The 22710-nt window shown below is 41.1% G+C and overlaps 1 long non-coding RNA gene across 2 annotated transcripts in view; it reads right to left on the reverse strand.

The window, feature by feature from the left end:
- LOC113972344 overlaps positions 1–22710 on the reverse strand; it is a 257652-nt gene that overhangs the window by 135387 nt on the left and 99555 nt on the right. For both annotated transcript variants that reach the window (XR_003535859.1, XR_003535860.1), the window contains exon 5: positions 8045–8157. This is a non-coding gene — a long non-coding RNA (uncharacterized LOC113972344). The remainder of the gene's footprint in view (positions 1–8044; positions 8158–22710) is intronic.

Consider the following 22710-nt stretch of genomic DNA (forward strand, 5'->3'; position numbering starts at 1 on the left):
CTGTAGCAAGGCTGGAAATGGGAATTTCTATTCTCCCATTATCCCAGGGATGGGCAGAGGGGGAGGAGGAGGGCACAGGGGTTGTTTCTGGGCTGATGCCACTGCTGTCTTTGTAGCACTGAGTCCTGGTTGCACACACACATCCCCTGCACAGGGGCCTGGCTTCTCTCTGGGTTGGGGGGGATTTTTAAGGAATAGCACAGCAGCAGCTGAGGGTGACCAAGCTCCTCACACAACAGCCAGTTTTACACAGGAACATAGTTAAGGGGGTTTATTGCATTACTTAAAAACACAGCATGAATTGCTAAAGAAGAAATACAGCACTGTAAAACAGGCTTCAAAAGTGATAAGCCACTTGCTTCATTTTATCAGTGTACAAGGTGCAGGGGTGTGAAGGGCCAGGCACCTACTCAGAGCTGAGATTTAAATAAATACAACATGGAGGGAACACTGACCCCCACAAAAAACGTAATAAAAGCCAAAATCTTTTTCTGAAAACCCCACGGACTTCCAAATCCAGGTATCTCCTCACTTTTTTATCACTTTGTCCAAAAATTACTGGGCAATTTTAATTACAGTGAGATGCTTTAAACTGCATTTTGCTCGTGAGTTTTTCCTGGTGAATTCCTTTAGGGCACAGAATCCGACTGCTGAGGGGAGACATTACATTTTTACGCATCCATGCTTTTGTCTGTGTCTACAGATATGTAAAATATATGAAATTAATGCCCTTTTAAAACGTCTGTGTTGGAAACATATGGATATGTTCCCACAAAGCACATATATAGCTAAAAACACCTGCATATATTCAAATATTCATGTCTCTGTGTGTATGCACAAAGAGGGGAAAAAGCCAAAGCAGAAACAGGTAAGCACCAGTAAATGTGGGAGTTTGGAGTGGCAAAACCAGAAGAAATCTTACTGTTTTCTTTGTATTATTTATGCACCAGTAAATCTGTGAGCTTGAAATGGCAAAACCAGAAGAAATCATATTGTTTTCTTTATATTATTATTATTGCCCAAGCTATGATTTACAGGTTTAATTCTTTCAAGCTAATGCATACAAATGAATTGCATAGGAACAGCAAAAAAAGGAGGGAGTTCCTTACAATAACAAAATTACATTAATAGTCATTCACCTTTACCTAAGAGGTTATAGGTTCATATGTCAGCTCTATGGAATGTTGCTGTAATTTGTTTGCCATTGTGTAAATTCCCTGTATTTGTTTGCTACAAGGTATTGAAACATTGGGGCTGTTGGGAATTAAATGCTGATTTGAGTAACAATGCTCATCTGGAAATTAATGGTATAAAACGTGGAGTTTTCTAACAGGCTGTCACTCAGTTTTATTTATGGAGACACGACTGAGACAAGAACCAAGGTCTTTCAAAGAACTCTGACATCTCGGGCTTAAGGGGGGCAAAAATACTCTTTTCCTGAGGTTTTTAACTATCTTATATAATCGTGTAAATTACTGACATAAAACAGAGCTGGCTTCTGTCACATGCAAATGACAACTGGCAAGTTCTTCAGGAAGGAACAGCGCACAGCAGAGTGGCTTCATTTTGAACTTTTGTGTGTGCAGGTGCCTGTGGGGAGGGAGCTTCGAGAGGGAAGGAACAGGATTTAAAGGCTTACATAATGCAAAATTCTTCTGAGATCCACCACATTGGAGAGCAGCAAACACATCTGATTTTTCATTTGCTTCAGCAGCCACGATGGTTCACTTCAGCACCGTGGCAATATTCGGATTTGAGGGTCGGACTCACAGGCAGCACACGGCTACTGCTCTTTTCCTTTCTCCTGAGAATGTGCCATGAGGCACCAGGGTTGTAACAGGGGTGAATCCTCAATTCTATCTCTCCCCTCTCAGTGTTACTGGAACCCTTATTTTCCTTAAGGGGCTCGTTCAGCTGTCCTAATATGTATACAGTGATAATATAGTCATAGGCATAATAAAAAAGAGCTTCAAAATTACAGTCAGCTTAGTAATAATGCAGTGCTGTGCTGGAGTGATTGGCAACTGTTGATCCAATTATATAACTGGTTGCTTCTTAAAATTCAGGGATATGAGACTGATACATAATGTGCTGTAAAGTGTAAAAGAACTGGACAGGAAATAAAGGCGGGCTGAATTTTTTCGTGCTTTGATCAAATTAGAACCAGGTTGATGAAAGGAAATGCCTTGGGTTCTCTGCTTGAAGTTTTGTGTCGTACAAAAGGCTCTTGAAATGATCAATTTTGCACGTGTCACTCAGTAAGTTTAGAGAGAAGGAAGGAGTGCCTGCCTGTGCTGGGGAATCGCTGCCACAGCTCACTCCCAATCCCACCCCGCGCCGGACACAGGGCTTGGCTGTTCCTCAGAAATGAGCCCAAGGAGGGACCATCACAAATCACAGCAATACCCCAAGTTTGCAGGTTTGTTTTTCAGGTTTCTGCACAACCCTTTGACTCAAGAAACACACATCAGGAAAGACACCAAAGGGTCATCTGGTGAATCCCCCAGAAATAAATGCAGGATTATCTTTGCTGCTGTTCTTTTAAGCATTTATCTGGCTAACTCACTAACTAGCTTTCATCCATTGTAACCCTCTGCCTGTCCCCTGCTTTTAAAACAGCCACTATTATTTATGAAGTGCTGTAGATGTGCAGTGAGAAGCACGGGGACTTTTTGCTCTTATTTTTCCTTGAGGACAACTTAAAAGGAGAGAAGAAAGCACATATGAAAAGGCACCTTGCAGGTAAGGCTGTGGTTCTTCTGTTGCTTGGTCTGTCTCTGAAGAATGACTCCATAGTGGTTAGGCCTGTATGAGACACAACCTCTCTGGTACTTTTCTGGGATCAATCCCTCTGTACTGTTATTGCTACTCAATGTAGCGATTTAAATCCCACCGTTTCAGCCTTAATGCATTAACATTTCAGCACTCCTCAAATGCATCCTGGAAATCTGTCTCCTCCTCGTAATTCTTATCCCCAAATCCGGAATCACGTCAGATCTGAAGTGAGGCACCTGAGTCCAGTATACATCCACAACTCTGCCAAAAATACAGGGCAGCAAAATTTCTTGTGACACCCCCTGCAACAGGGAGGAAGGAGGAACTACTGAAGGAGCCACGGACATTAAAACCCACTGAATTCCCGTTACCCTCAGGCTAAAACCAGCACGGAAACTCTCCTGTTTTGGCATAATCCCCTCTGCAAGGAATGCCTGCAGAAAACAGGGGTTCCAGAAATAAAATTGCAGGATGGGGAGCACTGATGAGACAGGGCAGTAATCTCCACCGAGGCCTCTCAACTCCGGTTTGTGTAGTGGATATTTGTGGGGATGCAGAGCAGTTCAACAGCTGCCTGTTTCTCCAACCAAGCAGCCCTTTGGAAGTTGGTGTTCCCCAGGAACAGAAACACTGCCTGGCATCGGGAATGACAGGACATCACAGGGCCATTTCACCAAAAAGGCTGCACGGGGTGTTGCAGGAATAATATCTGCCTGAGTTTCGAGTGTCTTTACAATTTGCACGTGAGGTACCGCTCGATATCACGACAACTCGTTATGTTATGAAAACATAACAAACAGGGCAGAACGAACACACTTCCTATAATGGCTTATTTTAAGTATTTTCCCTAGCACTGCCTTTTCTTTTTTTCCCCCTTTTGTTTTTGTTGGATCACACTTAATACGATTGCACGACACCGACGCTGTGGATGAAATGGAAAGCTGGATTCTTCTAAATGTGTTCCCAACATTCCATTTTTTTACAGAGCTGCCAGGGGCTATTCTGCATTCCCACAACAGCCACAAATGTAACGTATTGTTTTGCAATAAAAATTAGCTATAAAAGTGTGAAAAATGCCAGAGAGCCAAATGTGGGAAACAAGAGAAGGGGGTACGGCTTTCGCACCCTTTTAGTGGACATTTTATTTATTTTTCAAATGGAGTAGACATATTTATAGCTACTGTATTTCAATTATCTCTAATTTCACACATTTTATGCAGATTCTAGACATTTTAATTGCAAATGCGGAGGGAACTTATTTTTAAAAGTGGAGCAACACAACATTTCAGATCTCAATTTTAATTCCAAATTTATCCACATCACTGTTAAAAACTTTTAAAACCTCATTTACGCCGCGACTTAAAATTAGGTGCGACTTAAAACAAAACCAAAAGACCTCCACACCAAAACCTTTTTCACACATTCTTAAGTCTTTTTCTTTTCAAATTAAAATTTCTAGGTAGGAAAGTTTAGGAAGTTGAAACAACATTATTAATCGGTGACACGTTATTTCAACAAGAGTCGGTAATTTAAGAGTATTGTCCATAACTGATGGAAATTAATACATTCCCCACCCTATTTTCCCTTTCTGTCTCTGTGGCTCCAATAACCCAGGGCATGGGTTATTAGCTCAATCCCTGCTTAGCCGTCACTCAATGGGAAAGTCTTTCAAGAGGATAAGCCACAACTCAGCCTTTGGCTGGATAAAAATTCCCACTATAAATTAAAAGCATTAGTGACAAATGCCACTCTTTTCCAGGCAATATTCTTGGTAGTTTACTCCCACTGAACATTAATAAGCATATGGCCCGCCATGCTAAATAAGATGTTTGTGACAAATTCAAAAGCGGTGGAACCAGTGCTGGTTTTAAGCAGGGATAATTTTCCAAAGGATTCTAGGGCTCCAAATCAAAGGAAGGGTCTGGGGATGTGATCTGTGATGCTGGGTTTAAGCAGATCACCTGGTACCTGGTACCTTTGCAGACCCCTGCACGACATAACCTCACTCATAAACTCACACCCAAGGCAACGAAAAAGAGCTGCTTTTCAGTAAACACTGCCTCAAATTTTGGCATCCCAAATCCATCATCTAAAAGAACTGTTCCCAAACCATAAAATATAGGTTGAACATGATTTCTGTTTAAGCTTTGCACAGTGACCCCACTCCCGTCTTTCACCACACGCTCAGGTCGATGTGCCCACACTCAACTACAGGTTTAAAAATCACAAATGTGCCTTCAGAGCCCTCTAAGCTGAGAATCCAGCACTTGACTCCTCACTATCCAATGAAAAAGATCTTTAAAAGTTCCAACTGCTTGCTGAAATGCAGGAAATAATTTTATTATAAATGGAAATTTACTGTCTGGGGCGTGTGGAGTTTTTCTCTGCTTCCTTTCTATTTGGTAATTTATTTAAATGCATTCAAAAATGCATTCAGAAAACGAGACGTAGCACTTTGGTTAAGACATCTGTATTTCAAACCAACATCTTCAGAACTGGGAGAAGCTCTGTTAATAGTCTTTTTATTTGATTAGGGTAATCTGCTGCTGTGCTGTCTTAATCTTTATCCACTACCTTTTAACCAATCAATATTTTAGGGTTATAGATTTGGAAGGTAGACGATAATTTCGTAGATAAACTCTCTAGGCACTGCTGACATGGTATGGATGCACATTTAATATCTTTTCAGAGGATTCACAACTCCAGCAACGTAAGAATCAGCCCAGGAGAAGAAAAAAAAGGAAAGAAAGTTAAACCCTAAATTTTCAAAGCTGTGTGCAGGGATTTGGCCACCTGCCTCCTATTAATGTCAATGAAAATTTAGAGGTAAGAAAAGCAATGTCTTTTCCCTCAGATCATTTCTTCTTTGAAAGGAACCAGAGAACAAGAGAGAGGAAATTAAAAGCAACTTCGTACCTCAGGCCAACACCAGCAAGGCCTGTTGGTGAGACAGGAACTGAGCAGAGGTAAAACAATTGTTCACTAAATGAGTGAGCATCTCCACACATAACAAAATAGCCAGGCAGGAGAAGTTCAGAAAGGAAAAAAATTAGACTTTGTGGTTTAAAATGGCATTAAAATATATCTTTTTTAATTTTGCTCAGCTAAAATTATCTGTTGCTTATGATATTAATTTTGCTGCAGATAAAATTAGTTGTCAGACCTCTGTTTATGGCCTAATTACCTTTTCTACGGGAAAAAAAAAAAAAGGGGCCAGAAGAAATAAAAGGAAGAACAATAAAATGCAGTAATCTATTTTCCAGCAAGAGGGATTCTTGGTGGCTGTGTGGGCTTCACTAGTGTTGGGCATTGTGTTCCCTACACATGAGACATGATTCACTTGGGCTGTTTTGCCAATCTGGGCAGTGCCAACTTCTGCTTGCCCTCAATGCCATGCCTGGGGACAGGCAGGACAGGCCAGATCACCCTCAGTTATTTCTAGAACACTGGGAATCTTGTGATGATTCCAGTTCCTTACAATGAGGGAGCAAGTCAGGAAACCTGGGGCAACATCTCGGGGAAAAAAAAAGAAAGGCGCTGTAAGTAACTAATTTCTTCTTGAAATGTTTGTCCACTTTGCTTCCAGTTTTGGAAAGAGTAAATAGATGTTTTATTGGTGAGAAGTGGGTGCCAGGCATGGCACTGCAAAGCTGCAAGACCTTGTGTCACAGAGGTCAGAAACCAGCACGTTCTGGTTTCATCTCTGAGCACACTGACCAATTCCTCAGCAAAGAACAAGTGTGAGAAAAGCTGAATATTTCTTAACAGCTCTTTCCATTATACCAAGCTCAAAATTTAAATTAATTTGTACAGCATTCGTGTCAATGGAGTTGCAGCCACGATGCCACCTGAATTACAGCCCTACCTGGCACAGCTTGGCAGCAGCACAGACAGGGGGTGGGGGAAGAAGTTGTCCTTTGGAGTGTTCTGAGCAGCACTGCCACGAGATCTGCCCAGCTGCATTTTGGAATACATTTGACAAACAAAAAATTCATATCTGTGTTCATTTCACAAGATATAAATGTCTCTTCCGTGGTAGGAAAACTCCTGCTCCCTGGAAGTGATTCTAATCTAATCTGACACGCGGTATTTGTAACCGTACTTTAGCGTCCCAACCTATTTACAGTGTTTACATAAAACCCACCGAAATCTCCACATTCCTTGAAAAGTTAATCCAGTACAAATATTGACTGGCTGTCAATTGAGCATTATTGACTTGCTCTGGGACTGTGCTTTATTGCCTTAACTGATGAAACTTGTTTTCTTTGCTAAACTTAATTTCTTTTGGGCCCTGCTCGGATGAAACGCCGTTTGCTAGACTGCTCCTCTTCCCCCCACTGCCATGGGGCTGCCTCTCCCACTGAGCTGGAGTGGTGGGACAGCCCAAGAACTCTGCAGGAGGAAGCCAACAAAGCCACTCTGTAGTTCACCCAACACCAGTCCCATCTCCTATAAACACTTGGTCCACACCAGCTCCAGCACCGCCATTGCAGCCACATTTGGTTGTACAGAGTGGTGTCTCCAGCAAGGCTGGAAGGGTCTGTGAACCTTTCAACAGGGGCTGTGGAAAGTAACTGGGAAAAGCAAACTGATTACCAAACTCCCACTGTGTCAGGCTACACCTGCACTGGGAGCTGGTGGTGGTGGTTTGGGTTTTTTTAAGGAATTCTAAAATTCTCAAAGCTAAAACCCTCGGATGTCTTTGCACCGCTCCATCAGGAACGGTACAAATCAGCTTGTCCAGAAGCCAAAGTTCATGAAACACCCACGCTCATCATGTTTTGAACACCCAAGAAAACACTGTTTATCATTTCATTTTTTTAAAAAATCTGTAGTCTCTAGGTACAGCAAAACGGAAACCAAAAATAGCAACTTTCACAACATTCCCTGATTCTGCAACAAATTCCATCAAACGTTCTCAGTTCTGATCCCCAGGTCAAGTGTAGCTGACAATAAATCTCAGGAAGGATTTGATATTGTTAAGCTGCAAAACCCAAAAATCTATTACAAAAGATTTATCAGAACTTACAGAAGTGAGCCCCAAATGTTTCAGTCAGTGAGAGGAAGGACAAAAGGGTGGAATGGCAGACGGGGAAGGAAGGGCAGGTGTTGAATGACCAGAGCAAGTTACAAAGCAGGTATTTCTCTCTGATCTCAAACCAACATTTCGGAAGGAATTTCCCCAAATGTCCAGTTCAGACAGACAGAGGGGGTTTATTTGTGCTTGTGGGGTTTCTTTGTGAAGGAATGTACCAGAGCAGGCACTTACACTTTGCAGGAGCACGATCTGCTTCTCCACACGGGATCCTGTTTGCACCAGGCACAGCTCCAGGGCAGTTTTTGGTGCCATCATCTGCTCCTTCTTCTGTTCTCATCAACTGTCTGCTGAGAGAGGGGCAAAGTCAGGAAAAGCAGGGATATGTCACATTGCTGCACCTTCATTTAACATTCTTTATCCCTCTTTATGTCCAGCTCAGGTGATGAGACAGTCCAGCTCCTTTAATCAAACATTCTCAGATCACCCTTTCAGGAACTGAACAAAGTCATGATGTTTTTTCATTCAGTTTGCCACCCACACAGCAAGTTTATTCCTGCCTAGTTTACTTTTTTATTTTAGCCCATACAAGTCACTTCTGCAAGACTTCCTCCCTTCCTTTTAAATGAAAGGCTTCTTCTAAACATCTGACAAATGGAAGAATCTACCATGCAACATCAGCTACACCAAGAATGCACCTGCTCTCTGTGAAAATACTCTGGCTAGTCTGAATAAAGTTAAATGTTAATATTTTCATTAGTTTACTTAGTTTTTTGGGGGTTAGGTTTGCTTAAAAAAAAAAGGCAAAGAAAAACACATCACAAATTTTACTTTTTTTTTTTTTTTAAATAAAAAAGGAGTTGATTTTTGATAAAATGCCCGCTGGAGAAGACCAATTCATCTTACAATGGCTTTCCTCTTCTGCCAGATGTCACTGGAGTTCCCATTTTCCTGTAAAATCTTATTTGGATCTGCCCTTAAGATAAAAGCTGGATCCCAGAGGTGTGTCCACACGTGAGACACACAGACAGGGGCAGCACAACAAGCCTGGCTTACCCTTGGTTTAAGGTTAGGCAGAATCATCCTTATCCAGGCCCTGCAGTTTACATCTCACACTGAGAGCTCAGGCCTGGTTATACCAGAAAAAGGAGAAACAAATGATAAGAGAGTCAGAAAACCCCTGAAATAAAGGCTACAGGGGACCCCAGATGTACTTGAACCAACCACAGTCACACCATCAGCACAAGCTGCAGAGTGCCAAAGCAAGATGAAAACACAGACAGTCCATGTGTTCAAAAGCTTTTTAAAGGCTTTGGCTGTTGCTCAGTCCTTCCCTCCCCACATACCTGTACATAATAATAATAATAATCATCATAATAAAAACTAAGCCCTCAAGATCAAATAGTCAGTGGTATCTTAAGAGAAAAAAAAGAAGACAGGCTTAGGAAACCAAATCCTTGTAATAAATAATATATTATGAGTTAAGGAGATGAACTGACAAAGTGGTTGCACCTCTAATCTCCTCCCTGCAACAGCGAGAAGAGCTGAATCACTCGCACAACATTTTTCTTAAAGCATGTTCAGGGATTGCTCCTACATTCCAGCTTCTCAAAGAATATCATGCTCTACTAATTTACCAGCCTGACTAAGCTACACACCAGCAGCACAGGCAGTCTTAACCTGTTATTTTATACTGTAAGAATAAAACTTCGCAACATTCTCTTACTTGAATATAATTGACTGTTCCAAGGCAGGTTGAAATCAGAGATGAGAGAATCAAGCCACTCAGCTGATGCAAACCCAGCTCTCTTTTAGGGGTTCAGAGGTAAGGCTCTTCCTCACACAGCTCTGATGTTCAGCAGAGCTGTCAAGCCCAGCAGCTGTGGCAGCTCTGACATCAATGGGATGTAAATTCTGCCTGTGGCCCCTGCTCACAGCCCCACTGCAGCCCTGCCCTGCTCCAGGGGCCACCTCACACAGGATTCCCAGTTAGTCATTTACTCCAAACTCAAAATGACACCTCCACCTTAAACAACATTTTAAATAACAAATTATACAAGGAAAAATAAAACCCAGCACCATGGCAGAGATGCCAGGCACATAAGGAAAATTAACTAGCCCATATTTCCAAGCAATAAATTCAATGTCACCTTTTTATACCTTCAGTCCCTTGTCTAATGTCACTCAACGGATTCCTACCAGTGCTGTGCAGCTATTTCAGGCAAGGCAGGGGTAACGTCCATGAGAGAGGACTTCCCACCTTCCACCAGTGTTTCTCTATCAAGGGCACATCCCTTCAGTTCTTCCTCTCTTAGTTTTGCCATCAGGGAAAAAAATGTCTCTGCAACACTCAGGACCTGAAGTGTACCAGCTTTTGTGAAAAAACATACCCCTTCCAAGCAATAATTGTTGAAGGAGGGACTGCTTTTGGTGTGGCACATCACACAGGAGTTTGGGTTTAGCCCAAGGAAGCATTTCAACTTAAAAGCAAAAAAGAAAAGGATGGGGGAAAAAAGAAACAACAGTATTGAGTGTTTAGTTGGCAATAAAGTAATTGATTTCAAATTTCAAATTAATTGTTTTTGCCATTAGTTGTTTTAGTATTGCAGAGATTTTTTTAGTGATGCAATGATCAGAACCAACTGTGCCCACAGTTGTGCCTAAATGGAGTTGTTACTGGTCACCAGCTCAGAGGAACAAACTGGCAGAGCTGGGGCTCATAATCCAAGTCAAACACACACAAGCAGGAGAACTAAGGAAGTGTAAGAACAGCATTAAAGGATTAAGAAAATTCTAGAAAAAGGCTGTGTCAGTGGCAAATACAAGTAATTGGTTTTCAAAGTTTGACTTTTCTTCAGTGGTGTTGGAGACAATCCCAAAGAGAATTTAGAAAGGAGAACACATTCTGCAAAATATTTGCTCATAGCCCGGTACTTTTGTATTAAAATCAACTCACCCACCAAATCATTCTTCTCCTGTGCCACACCCCAGGCTTCTGGTTACACTTTCTCATTGCTCCATAATTTTTCCCTACTAAAGTCTTTGATTTTCTCACCAGAATGGAAGTGGAAGCCAAAACTGTGAGTTGGTTTGGCCTTCCCGGGGCAGAGCAGTGGGAAAAGGAATCATTGCTGCAAACCCACAAAGCTACTGCTGCTGGCAAAGGCAGGAACTGCAGCTGGATTTTAAGATGATTAAAAAAAAAGGGGGGGAGGCAAAAAAAAAAAAAAAAGGCAGGAGAGGAAAGGGAGGAAGGCACAATTTTTTTCAGCCCAGCTATTTGAGAAATAATTGCTGTAATTTTGTCTCTCCTCAGTCTTCTCACTAGGCAAGCTTACCGAGGAAGGCAGATTTCTAGGTCTTAAAAGTGCTCTAATTCACACTTTTCTAGAAGAAGTTTGATTAGTTTGAAATTTACACTTGACCATTTCCAAATTCTAGGATAAGACCCAAAAAACTGGGAAAAAAAAAGTCAAAGAAAGAGAAACAGAAAGACAGACAGACCAAAAAAAGGGGGAAAAAAAGGAGATCAAACCATATACTGCTGGGGAAAAGAAAAAAAAAGACAAAGATTTTCACTTTGTCTGGCACAGTGTTTTCATGTTTTTTAAATTGCTCTGTATTTTCACAGCTTCAGCTGATATTTCTGAAATATGGTATTTGCATTTTCTAGGTGGGGAATGCTGCCAAAGCTGCTAATCCCAGGCAGATGTAAAGTTGCACCACTATATTGTGATGTGGCTCCTTAAAAACAACTTAAAAGGATTAAAAAAAAATAAAAAACCCACAACAAAACAACCACCCAACAACCACCACAAATATTCACTAACCCATATGGTCAATAATTGCTGTTTAATAGTCCTCCTATTACAAACCTAAAAAGCAGCAGCCAGAATTACCAGTAGAGTATTAATAAACAGGAATGAGTTAATAGTGCATAAAGACCTTCTAGTGGAACAGTGGGGGAGTTGAATATTCTTTTCTTAAGTCAGCTGTAAGTAATTACTACATGGTGTGCTTCTGACTATTACCATAACAGAGCAATTGGACGTGAAGAATGGATAATGGTATGGACATGGAGGTATTTTTAGAATATCAGCAGTGAGGCAGGTAAATGCCCTGCTCAAGCACAAACCTTTAAATAAGTTTAAATAACTTTTCCTAATGACACCTTACCCCGAGCAAATTTCTGAAGAGATCAATCTAATGAATTATTAAAGTAACTTTATGAAGACACGTCTCGTGATATGTAAATAAGGGAAACAGCAAAAAAAAAAGGAAAAAAAAAAGAAATCCCAGCAGCCATTGCACAAGCAGCCAGAATTCCAAAATTCCAGTCGCTGCACAATCCCAGGTTATCCAGCAGTTTCCATGGGCAAGTGCAGGCTGAGATTTTGTCTATCAACACAACATATGCTGTCATATAAAAACTGCTTGAGCCTTGATTCAGAGAGCAGAGTAATTTTACAAATGCGCCAAAACGTCATTTAAGGAGTATTTCGAATTTTTCAGGCTACAGGTCCTTCTCCTGCTACGTTGCTACACAGGGCAGATGTTGATTTTTCAATTTGCAGGTTTGTTAAGCATCATGGAATGTTTTGGTTCTCAATCAAGAATATTCTTCCCAAGTGGTTGCAAAAGCCCTGTGCCTGAAAACAAATGCATGTCCTTTCTGTTTCTCGGCAGCGCGTGTTCTGCATTGAGCAGGAGCATAAAACAGATAACGTGACGCTGTTTATCGGACCAATATCCACATTTTAAGGCTCAGGCTCTCGGATTGCAATGCATTTGCAGGTTATGTTCTACAAACACAGTTTATATAAGGCAGTTCCATTTACAGTGTGTCAGACCTACAGTTCTCTTCAGCAAATTACGCACTGGGATGTCCTCGGTATTGCGTCCATCCACTGATGTGCCCCTATGTTGGTCAGCTCCCAACAACCTTGTCAAAGCAACAGCCCCTGCACTGATCATTTTAGTGATGAACAGTATGTGCACATACAAAAATTTTAGGAAGAGGGAACGAAAGAATTTTAGGAAGAGGGAACGTTTCCCATTTGCATGCACACCAACAGACAGGATAAAATGATTTGGGCTGCCCTAAAGACAAGAGAGATTGAGCTGCTGAGTTCCCCCACAGTATTTTCTATCTTCAGCAGTGGTTTATGACTAATCTGCTGCCATGTCATTGATATTAGTCCTGCATTTTCATGTAACTACCAGATGCAGCCCTAGAAATCACATTGTGCCAGATCCACCTCTGCATAAAGTTGCTGACTTCAGGGCATTTTATCAAGACGGGTTTGGCCCTTTGCAGTCTTCTGCCCCATTAAATCTGAAGATTATGTGTTGTTCTTAGTCACTGCACTGTTATCATAATGGAGAGCTGATGTTATAATGCGGGTCAAACAAACAGCTAATTGTTCTTGGGCATGGCTTGAGCAAAAACAGAATGGAGAGGCTGGAGACATTAATAACAGTACTTGGTGCAATTATAATAGATAGCTTCTATCAGAGGATTTAAAACCACTCTGGCAGCCTTGCAACCACATTGCTAAGTGTTTCTGATACTCCCATTTGAAAGTGAGACCATCATCTTAAGACCAGGCTCACACATTTGAATACTGGAGCAGGGAGAATTTAAACAATCAGGGAAGCCATACACGATAAAAGGCAAGCCTTGGAGAGTCATGCTCAGTGAGCCAACTTGGAATCAGAGCAGAAGTTTGTGAGGACATTTTCAAACAAACAAGCTAAATAAAAAACAAACAAATAGGCAACACTGAAAGAATAAAAAATGCATATGGACTAAGGTTGGGGGGTTTTGTTTTGTTGGGGTTTGGTGGTTTTTTTCCAAAAAATTAAAACAACGCATTTGCTACTTTGGCACAGAGAAACCTGTGTGAGTTCTCCAGTCAAAACCAGGACTCAGCACAAAGTGCTGGATTGCAGGAGCAAACTTTCCAAATGTAAGGACTTTCAAGCAGAGCACTGACTTCTCACCTGCCTAGAAAGATTTTTGGGTATTTCTGGTACTGCACACACACACACACACACACACACCCCCTCGCACTTACACATACATTTATTAGAATATTAAACAACAATACCTCAGGCTATATCCTGTATGGAAAAATTCTATGTAGAGGTAGAGACTTACAGGTAAGGCAGAGAAATGGTGAGAAGAGGAACACAAAGAAAACACAGAAGTCACAAAAATACAGAGTCAAGGTCACCCAAACTGACTCAGAAAGTGATTATAGGCAAAATAAAACCGCAGCTCTGGAGCTGACACAGGAAGGAGGGGGACAGAGCAGAAGTATGAAAAAGAGGGTGGACTTCACACTGCTGAGAAAGTTTCAACTTAGGGGAAAACACCACAAACACTGATCTAAAAAACTGTCTGCCAGGAGTGAAGGCACAGGATGCACAAGAGCAGGGCAGCAGCAAAGCCAAACGTTCTTCTCTTTTGATGGACACCACTGCAAAAACATTGTTGCCCAAGTTCCCTGTGTCTCTCCAGTCCTCAGCCACATCCTTCAGAGGTCTTCTGCAAAGACCAAGAGGGATGCAGTCAGCTAAAAGAAGACAAGAGAGGCATTAGCACTTGCCCAGGATGTTTGACGTATTTATGGAGAATAAAATCCAGTTGTTTCAATTATTAGCCCGGGGGAAATTGTTTTGGGGGTCTCATTCAAGCTGTTCCTCGAGATGCATTCTGTCCTTCAGAGCAACCTGAAGCTTGTCCTGCTGTGTGAATTCTCAGAAAATAAGATAATGGATTATTTTAAAATGATTCTCCAGAAAGACTTGGTATATTTTAAAGTTTTCCAGTGTGGCACACTGGCCTTACATATTCCAGCTTAACACAAAGTGGAATGATTGAGTCAGGAGTTCTATGTAGAAATATCTGGGTTAACAAAACAGTCCCATTATACATTTCTTTAACACTAAACTTCCAGAAGAATCCCAAGGTCACCTGACACCAACTTGGCCACCCCTTGAGAAAGTACTGAGCATATTCAAAGCTCCCTCAGTGATGGGCTCAGTGCTCAACTGTTTAAGGTCCACAATTATGCATCATTTCCTTAAAATGGCCTATTTTTGCTTTCTTGCTCTGCAATGAGAGAGCAAAATGAAACACTTTTTTTTAAAAAATCAGGAGTGAATCATTCATGCGTGGTTGCAAATGTTATTCGTATGTCACCGGCATCCCGAGATCTCCGGCAAAAGTGGGACACTGGAACATGGATTAAGGGACATCACCATCCCCAAAGTGCTTTTACTCAGACAAGAGACACACACATGGGAGGAACTATATGGCATCCTCACCTGACACTGTATAGAGAGAGCAATTTGTCTGAACACTGAGCATTTGTAAAGTACGTGACATAAACCTGCAAAGGGTGATGAAGGAAGAACTTCAAAGGCTGCAAGTTTTTAATTTTATTCACCTTTATGTCTGTTCACTATCAGGGATGCCCAAACCACTGTAACTCCTACAAGAGGCATTGCTCTCCCACTTCCCATCAGATTGCCACATTTTTCCTGCTGCTCTTTGCTGGCCAGGAATTGCCCACATGTAATTGCCATTCCCCTCATCCCCAGCAGAGCAGTGTGTGCGCTGTGACTCGAGTCCAACTCCTGATTTCACGCAGGATCACTCATTAACTGAGCAAAGCTGACACCAGCCTGGATCACTGGAACATAACAGCCAGGCCTCATTTGACTCACTTGCACTGACATGATGACCTGGAAATATTCCCACTTTTTCCTTCCTTTCTCTTTCAGGTTTTTCTTCAGCTGCTGAAAACACGGCACTGCTTTTCCCCCTTCTGTCCTGCCATCGTTTCCACTCTCCAAGCACACTTTTGTTCTTCTCCCACTCAGTTCATCCTTCATAATTACATATTCTCTTAAGATCCCTTCCTCTTAGCCAGCTTTCTTAGTCACCCCTAATGGGCCATCCACTGGGCACCACCATTTGCCAACCTGACTACATTTCTCTGTGTGCAGCAGTTTGATGGGTAGAGTTCATTTTCCCTTAACTCTTCACCATTTTTATTAAGTTGTCTCCAGGCTGCAAAGCTTCTCGGTGCCTTTACCACAGTCTCTGGCAGAAAGGTTTTAAAAGAATGTCTCCCATTACTTCTAACTTTGGAGCAAGGTGTCCAACACCACCACAGCAGTGAGGTCACCAGGAGAATGAAAGTAAGGGCTACACAGGGGGGGAAAAGCGCTCCCCTGCCCCATCCTCACATGGGCTGTAAAAATTCATGGGAATTGAGCATGTAAAAATCGACCAGACCTGGCCATACTCTGAATGAGGAGAATTCTTAGAAGAAAATTAAGATTTAATCCACTTAAGGTACGACAGTCAATTGATAGTCTGTGTGCCACTGCGTTCACTTATTCAACAGCAACAAAAATAATGCAGCAATTACACTCATAAATGAAATACTATATAGAGAGGATTAGCTCAAGCTTTTGGAGCAGAATTGGACTCTAACAGCCACACACCCTGCCTAAAAATACTAAACAAGAGGAAAGTCTTACTGACATGTGCTATTTATTGGCATTTATAGAGCGCCAGTACACAAGCAAACATTTTAACCTTTATCTGCATTTCAGTTTTTGCCTTAGCTTCTAATAATGACTTCAACCAGCTCCTACATTAAATGCTACTGCACTGTCTCCCGAAACAGTGAAAATAAACCAAAATACAACAGCATTTTTTGAACGATGTAACCATCAGCATAAAGCTGTTATTTTTCTGCTGGGCTTTGTTGTGACAGTTTCCATGGCCAACCCATTAACATATTTGCTGTACAAGTATGGTCATTCTATGGCCTTAATTAACTTTCAAGTGGAGAGTGCTGCGGCTTACCACTTATTAAATATCCACTACAATAAGTTATAGTTATACCCTTCCAACCTCACTTAGCCAAGACACCCAGAAGAACCAGCTTTCCATCTGACTATAATTTTGTAATTGCTTTTTACTGAAATTATGTTGAAACTGGACCCCCCTATGTAAATGTATTTTGCCTGGTTCATCTAAAATTGGCCACCCCTAATCAGATCTGGTTGATATTTGATTGAATAAGTGGAAAATTAAGTTTCTCTCTGATAATGCTGTGCTTTTGCCTCCCTTTCATTATGTATAATGTAGGCATTTTTTTGGGCTGGGATTTGAAAGCGTGCCCCCTAGAGAACAGCAGCGGGCAGACACGTCGGGAAGGCTCCTCGGAAAGCTAATCCTGCTCCGAGTACAACACACAAACAGCGTGGTTACACTAAGCAAAGCTAATTTCAAGCCAGCACTTTTATTCAGGAAGAAAGGGAGGTGATCTGAGATTGAATCGAGTCAGAACTGGGTGCTGTGATTAGCCAGGCTGAGCTGGTGAGGTACAGGCATAATGATATCATTATTTCCACGCGCCCGCGTGGCGTCAGCACCCAGTAGTGTAATGCTCTGTGTGTTTAAACTTGAACACTGCCAGCTGAAAGCAAGGGAATCCACCTCCACAGAGCACAAAATAGGACTTGAGTTCGGGGGAAAAAAAAATAATTCCACAAAGGGAACACGTGAAAAGGCCACGGGAGTGCACAACTGAAAAATACATAAAAATGCAAATTTCCCTAAACTTCATCTTTGGATGGACTGAAGCAGAAGTGAGAACTTCAACAAAGCTATAGAAAAAGATGACAGGTCTGAGTTTCAGAAATTTAAGACAGCAGTAGGATTAGACACTTTGGGTTGTCTTCGCATACATTTCTTATGGGAGTTAATTCCATTTGACATGCAAGACCAAAGCAAGATTACAGAGGCATAGCCCCATGGCGAGGTGTATGCTGGAGCTAAAAGCTGGGATTTGAATAATTGTGCAGGCTTACTCCAAGAATCAGGCGAGAACAGAATGAATGGATTATTACAAGGAACTTTGTACATTTTTAACTGCTGGACTTAATAAAATACCCTGTGTGTAAGACTGGTATTATGGTCCTCTGCACTCAGTCTAGTTGAAGTTTGTGGTAGGATCTATCAAATGTGAGGAAAAACAGAAGCTGTTAAAAAAGAATGTGCAATGAAGGACGGGGAAGGGCCATGCCCCACGCCACCTTCTGAGGGAAGCAAATTTGGAAAGCTTGGGTTCAAAATATTCAGGCCCCAAAAAAAAGTTAAAGGGAATTAATTTCCTGCATAAAAGAAGGGTAAAGGAACACAAGAGATTGCACTGGAAAAATGAGGGAACAAAAAAAAAAAAAGAAAAAAGGCGAGTTTTTATTTCAGTGTTTCAGCTTGTTAGCCAGATCATTTATTACCGAGAAAGATTACTAATCCACACATCATTTTTTTTTAAATTGACCTCTTCCCTTTGTGTCTGAGGAAGCACTTGTCTGTAAAAGGAGGTAATAGCTGACTGCTCCTTAGAGTCAGTGATGCTTAATTAACTGTCCAGTGAGAATTATTGAAATACTTATATAATTCTTATTTAGCACTCATTAAAGTGAGGGATACAAATGCTGGACAATGAGAGGTTCAGGAAGGCTTTGAAAAGAGGGAGTTAGTACTCTAATAGCAAAGAATTATGAAAGCCTGCCCATTAACGGTAATAGAGCAGACCTTTCATTTTAAAAGTCACTGGCTCAGATCTGGACTTATCTGATATTTTTGAAAAAGCTCCTTCATCTCACCCCCCAGCAAGAGAGGATCTCCAGTTCCTCCTGCCACCTCTAACCAGCCCGTGCAGCAGGTGAGCAAGGCAGGGAAATGGAGCTTCTCCACCCCTCCAGCCTCCCCACAGCCCTGCAGAGCCCACCCAGGCAGGTCTGACAGCCCCAGTTGGAATGATTTGCACTGCAACAGTATTAACAAAGTATTTTCTGCATAAAACCTGCTTACGATTAGCAGTGCACTGCAGAGAAAGGAAATCTCAGGTGATTACCATTTTTGCCCTAAAAATAATCTCAGTTTCATTCCAATGGGTGCTTCGGAAGCCTGATGGAAAAGGTGATGAATATCCTGAATAATTTGGCAGCTTCCAAAGTGGAGATGAAGAGCCTGCTGGGCACAGAGCAATGGTGAGATTCAACACCACCTATAACTCGCCCTGTGACATGGATTATGGCAGCACAAAAAACCACCTCAATTCATCAGTGCTCTTTGTAAGACAAAAAGAACATGCATGTGCATCTTCCAGGCACAATCAAATCTTTCCAGGAACAGCTGGCTAAAAAGAACCAGTTGTCACCATTTCAGTGGGCTTCTTGTAGCCCAGCTGGGTTTACAGAGGCCAAATACCTCAACAGTCTGCCCTCAGAAAATTTATCAACAATAAAGAGCAACGTTACCATCATCTAGAGGATTTTGAAGGTTCATTCCTCCACGGAAGGTGTGCTGCATTCCTCTCTCCAGTGTGTCTATTGTCAAAAGTTCTTGAATCTACAGGAATTCACTTAGAAATGAAGCTTAGATATCCTTTCTATTCATATAATGATTGATGAAACACGAGGGAAAATAAATTGAATTATGTTAAATCTCCCAGGGAAACATAATTAAGCTGTAAAGCATTCCCTTGAAATCCTTGTAGCACTCAGGCTGTGTCTCCTACTACATGATCAATAATAATATTAAAGACAATTATTTTGAAGGACTGGCATGAACTTTCAGCTTTTACTAAGTTTTACACTATTAAAAGCTAAGGATTTGCTTGGCTGCCATATCTGTGAAATCTTTCTATATTTCCAGCACAAGTGTCATGGCTGGGACTCCTTCTTTCTTTCTTGGTACCTAATGCAGCTCTTCATTCTAAAATCTATATCTGTATATAGTTCAGTATATGTACATTAGAGGAACCACACTGAAGGTAACACAGACATTACACTAGAAAGGAAACAGTGCCAGCCTTTTACCAAAAGAATTTTGGCATAGATGGAATTTGTGGACAAAAAGGCTTGGGAAAAAAACTTGGTTGGTGAACAGTAACTCTTATCATGGCAACAAAATTATGTAGAAGATGATGGTGTGTTTTTACTACCTACAGATAAATATAAATAATTAGTGTGTCATACACATGTATTTTTAGTATGTATATTTATGATTACATATAAAAGACTATAAATATATTCTGGTTTTAACAACATGCCCTTGTTTATGAAGGCTTATGTTAAAAAAAATAAATAAAAAAACCAAACAAAAACCCTCACATCTTGACCGGAAAAATTAATTCAAATGCAATTGTGAAAATGACATAAAAAGCACGGCAGTTCTGAGTAACTCTAAAATTCAATCCCAGGCACCATCCCTGAAGAGTGACCAAGACTTTCATCAAATGTCATAAGCTCTGTGCTGTGGGTTTTTTCAAAGAGAACTCTCACTGGGCAAACAGCTTCCAGTTTCAGGAATGCCTGTCATAAACGCACAGGGATGGAAGGGAGATGGACTTCTCAAATAGGAAAACACACATTACAAAAAACACAAAAGGCTTCTGAAGGAAGCAGACATTGGATTTGGAGCACTAAATACTATTATGAAAGCAACAAATAGAGCAACAATAATTAGAATACCTGGGTATTCTGGAAACCTCAACAATACATGTAAGTAATAGGATCCAGGATGTAAATAAGTTGGGTGTTTGCTTGTTCTTTTAATAACAGAGGCATTGGGAAGGCAAATTTGAGACCCTGCAGGAGAAGGCACATAATTTCCCCACAAAGGCAGAGGAAAGATTTCGCAAATGAGTTTCATCCTAAAGAAGATCAGAGTAAAATACACGGAGCCGGGTGACATAATGGGCTGTGGCTTAAACGCAGCCCCCGACGGCAGCCGGCTCTGAAACCCGGGCTGTGGGTAATTGAATGTAAGACGGAGCAAAAATACAGAAAAGGCCAAGCTGAAGAATAAAAATGCAGTGTGTGTAACAGCACTGAGAGGAGAACAGCTCTGTAGAACTGATTAATAAGAAGAGCAGTGAACAGTACAGAGTGGATTTGCAGAGATTAGAACGTTGCAGGCTTTGTCCAAAAGATTGTATAAAGTTCTTATTGGGTTTGAATTTAAATAGGGTAAAATTTATCTAACACTATTAATGTTTCCCTTTGACCTTTAAATATATCCTCCCTCCACCCCCCCAGAAAGGACACTTTAAATACAGTATGTTTACCCTGCACTATTTTATACCTCCTGAACACGTGTGTGCAAAAGCACACGTGTGCACAACCTGTTCTGTTCCTATGCACTGTCAAAACCACCATGAACAAACTACTTTGACACTGGCAGCCAAAACCAAGAGAACACACACTTTGATAAGCCCTTCAAGTCATGTTCCTGCATTAACAAGTCCAAAAATTAGAAATACAAGTGCAACAGGAATTGCAGCATGTGCCAGCTTCACATCAGAGAAGTTTAAATCAGTAGTAAGAAATTTTTATAAAGATATGAAACATAAAAATAGACTGAGTAGTAAAACTGAGGATAATATTCAGAAGCAGGCATCTATAGATAACAACAGGACACTGGAGATGGCAGCATCAAAAAAATACAATATTCAGCGACAAGTTAATGACAGAGACCATCATTACAGACAGAATTAAATATTTAATGGATAGACTGTGGGGAAGACATGACAAGGCAGATTTAATTCTGGTTGCAGTGCTGCTTTCAAGATGTCTTTAAAGCAGGACTACTATACCTCAGCTAGGGTGTTCTGCAGAACATGTACCTCTTCATTACAGCAGATAAGGAGCTGTACTCAGTCTGGAAACACAGCAGTTACACACAGGGAAAATGGGGGTTTCATTTCCATCAAGGTGAAATATTTGCCATGGACTGAAAACCAGGACCAACCAGAGAGGCACAAGGATAAACAGAGTTCCTAAAGCCAAGGCATGTCATGACTAGCAAAGAGAAGACATTAACATATTTAAAACTATCTAAGTAATTCCAAGATATAAAAATGTTGTCAACAACAGAAATGCTGTTTTTCAGTCCCCAACCTCCTGCCACTTTGGAGGGGTCAGAAAGGATTTTTAAGATAAGCTGGGTTTTTTATCTAACTTTCCCTGTCTAAAAGACCAGAAACTTCAGAGTTGACTTAGCCAAGTCTCATCCTCAGCCAGCCTTAGCTGGTGCTCAGGATGTTTTGGATACCTCCGTGAGTTCCCCTCTGGAGTCTGAACAAATTTCAGGATTTGAAAAAAAAATATACATAATCTGTTTAACTAGTGAAAGATGAAAGCAGACAATAGTAATTTTAAATGTAGCTTTCCCTGCCTCCAACGCATGCTCACCAAGGGCTTCCCCTATACACCAAGTTGACTGAAGGGAGGGGTGGGATTGAATAACAAATTGGTGTGATACAATCACATCACTCACAATCACATAATGGACTATATCCCAATTTTCAAAAGGCATAAAGTATCCTCATTAATACGATAAGTGCAGCAGTCAAATCAGTACTATGATTTTATCAGGGTTTTTGACTGTACATGAATTAGAATATAAAATGCATACAGAATTTTTAATGGGAAGGCTTTAACATTCTATGAATGTATTTCTTACTGTCATTTACATCGCATTAAAGTGAAATTCCACATAAAAGCAGAAAGAGAATACTCTAGGTCCTAAATTATAGTTTTTCAGAGTTGTCATGTCCACACACTGGGAACCTTATTCACAAGCTGTGATGTTCTCTTCAATCTGAAAGGGGGCAGGTGTTTGTTTGTTTGCTGTGGCTGGCAAGTGGAGTTGTCCCACAACAAGGTCAGATGGTCAGGATGGAGCCTACAGGGATCTTTTTGGGATGCAATTCTATTCACTGCCTCTTCTACAACAGGTTGCTGAATGCTGGACTTGCACTCCTCGTTTTCAGCAGTGCTCCAAAATTGTTACTATGTTT

This window comes from Neopelma chrysocephalum, unplaced genomic scaffold (genome assembly GCF_003984885.1).
Source record: "Neopelma chrysocephalum unplaced genomic scaffold, ASM398488v2 Primary Assembly neopelma1_91, whole genome shotgun sequence".
Taxonomy (NCBI): Eukaryota; Metazoa; Chordata; class Aves; order Passeriformes; family Pipridae; genus Neopelma; species Neopelma chrysocephalum.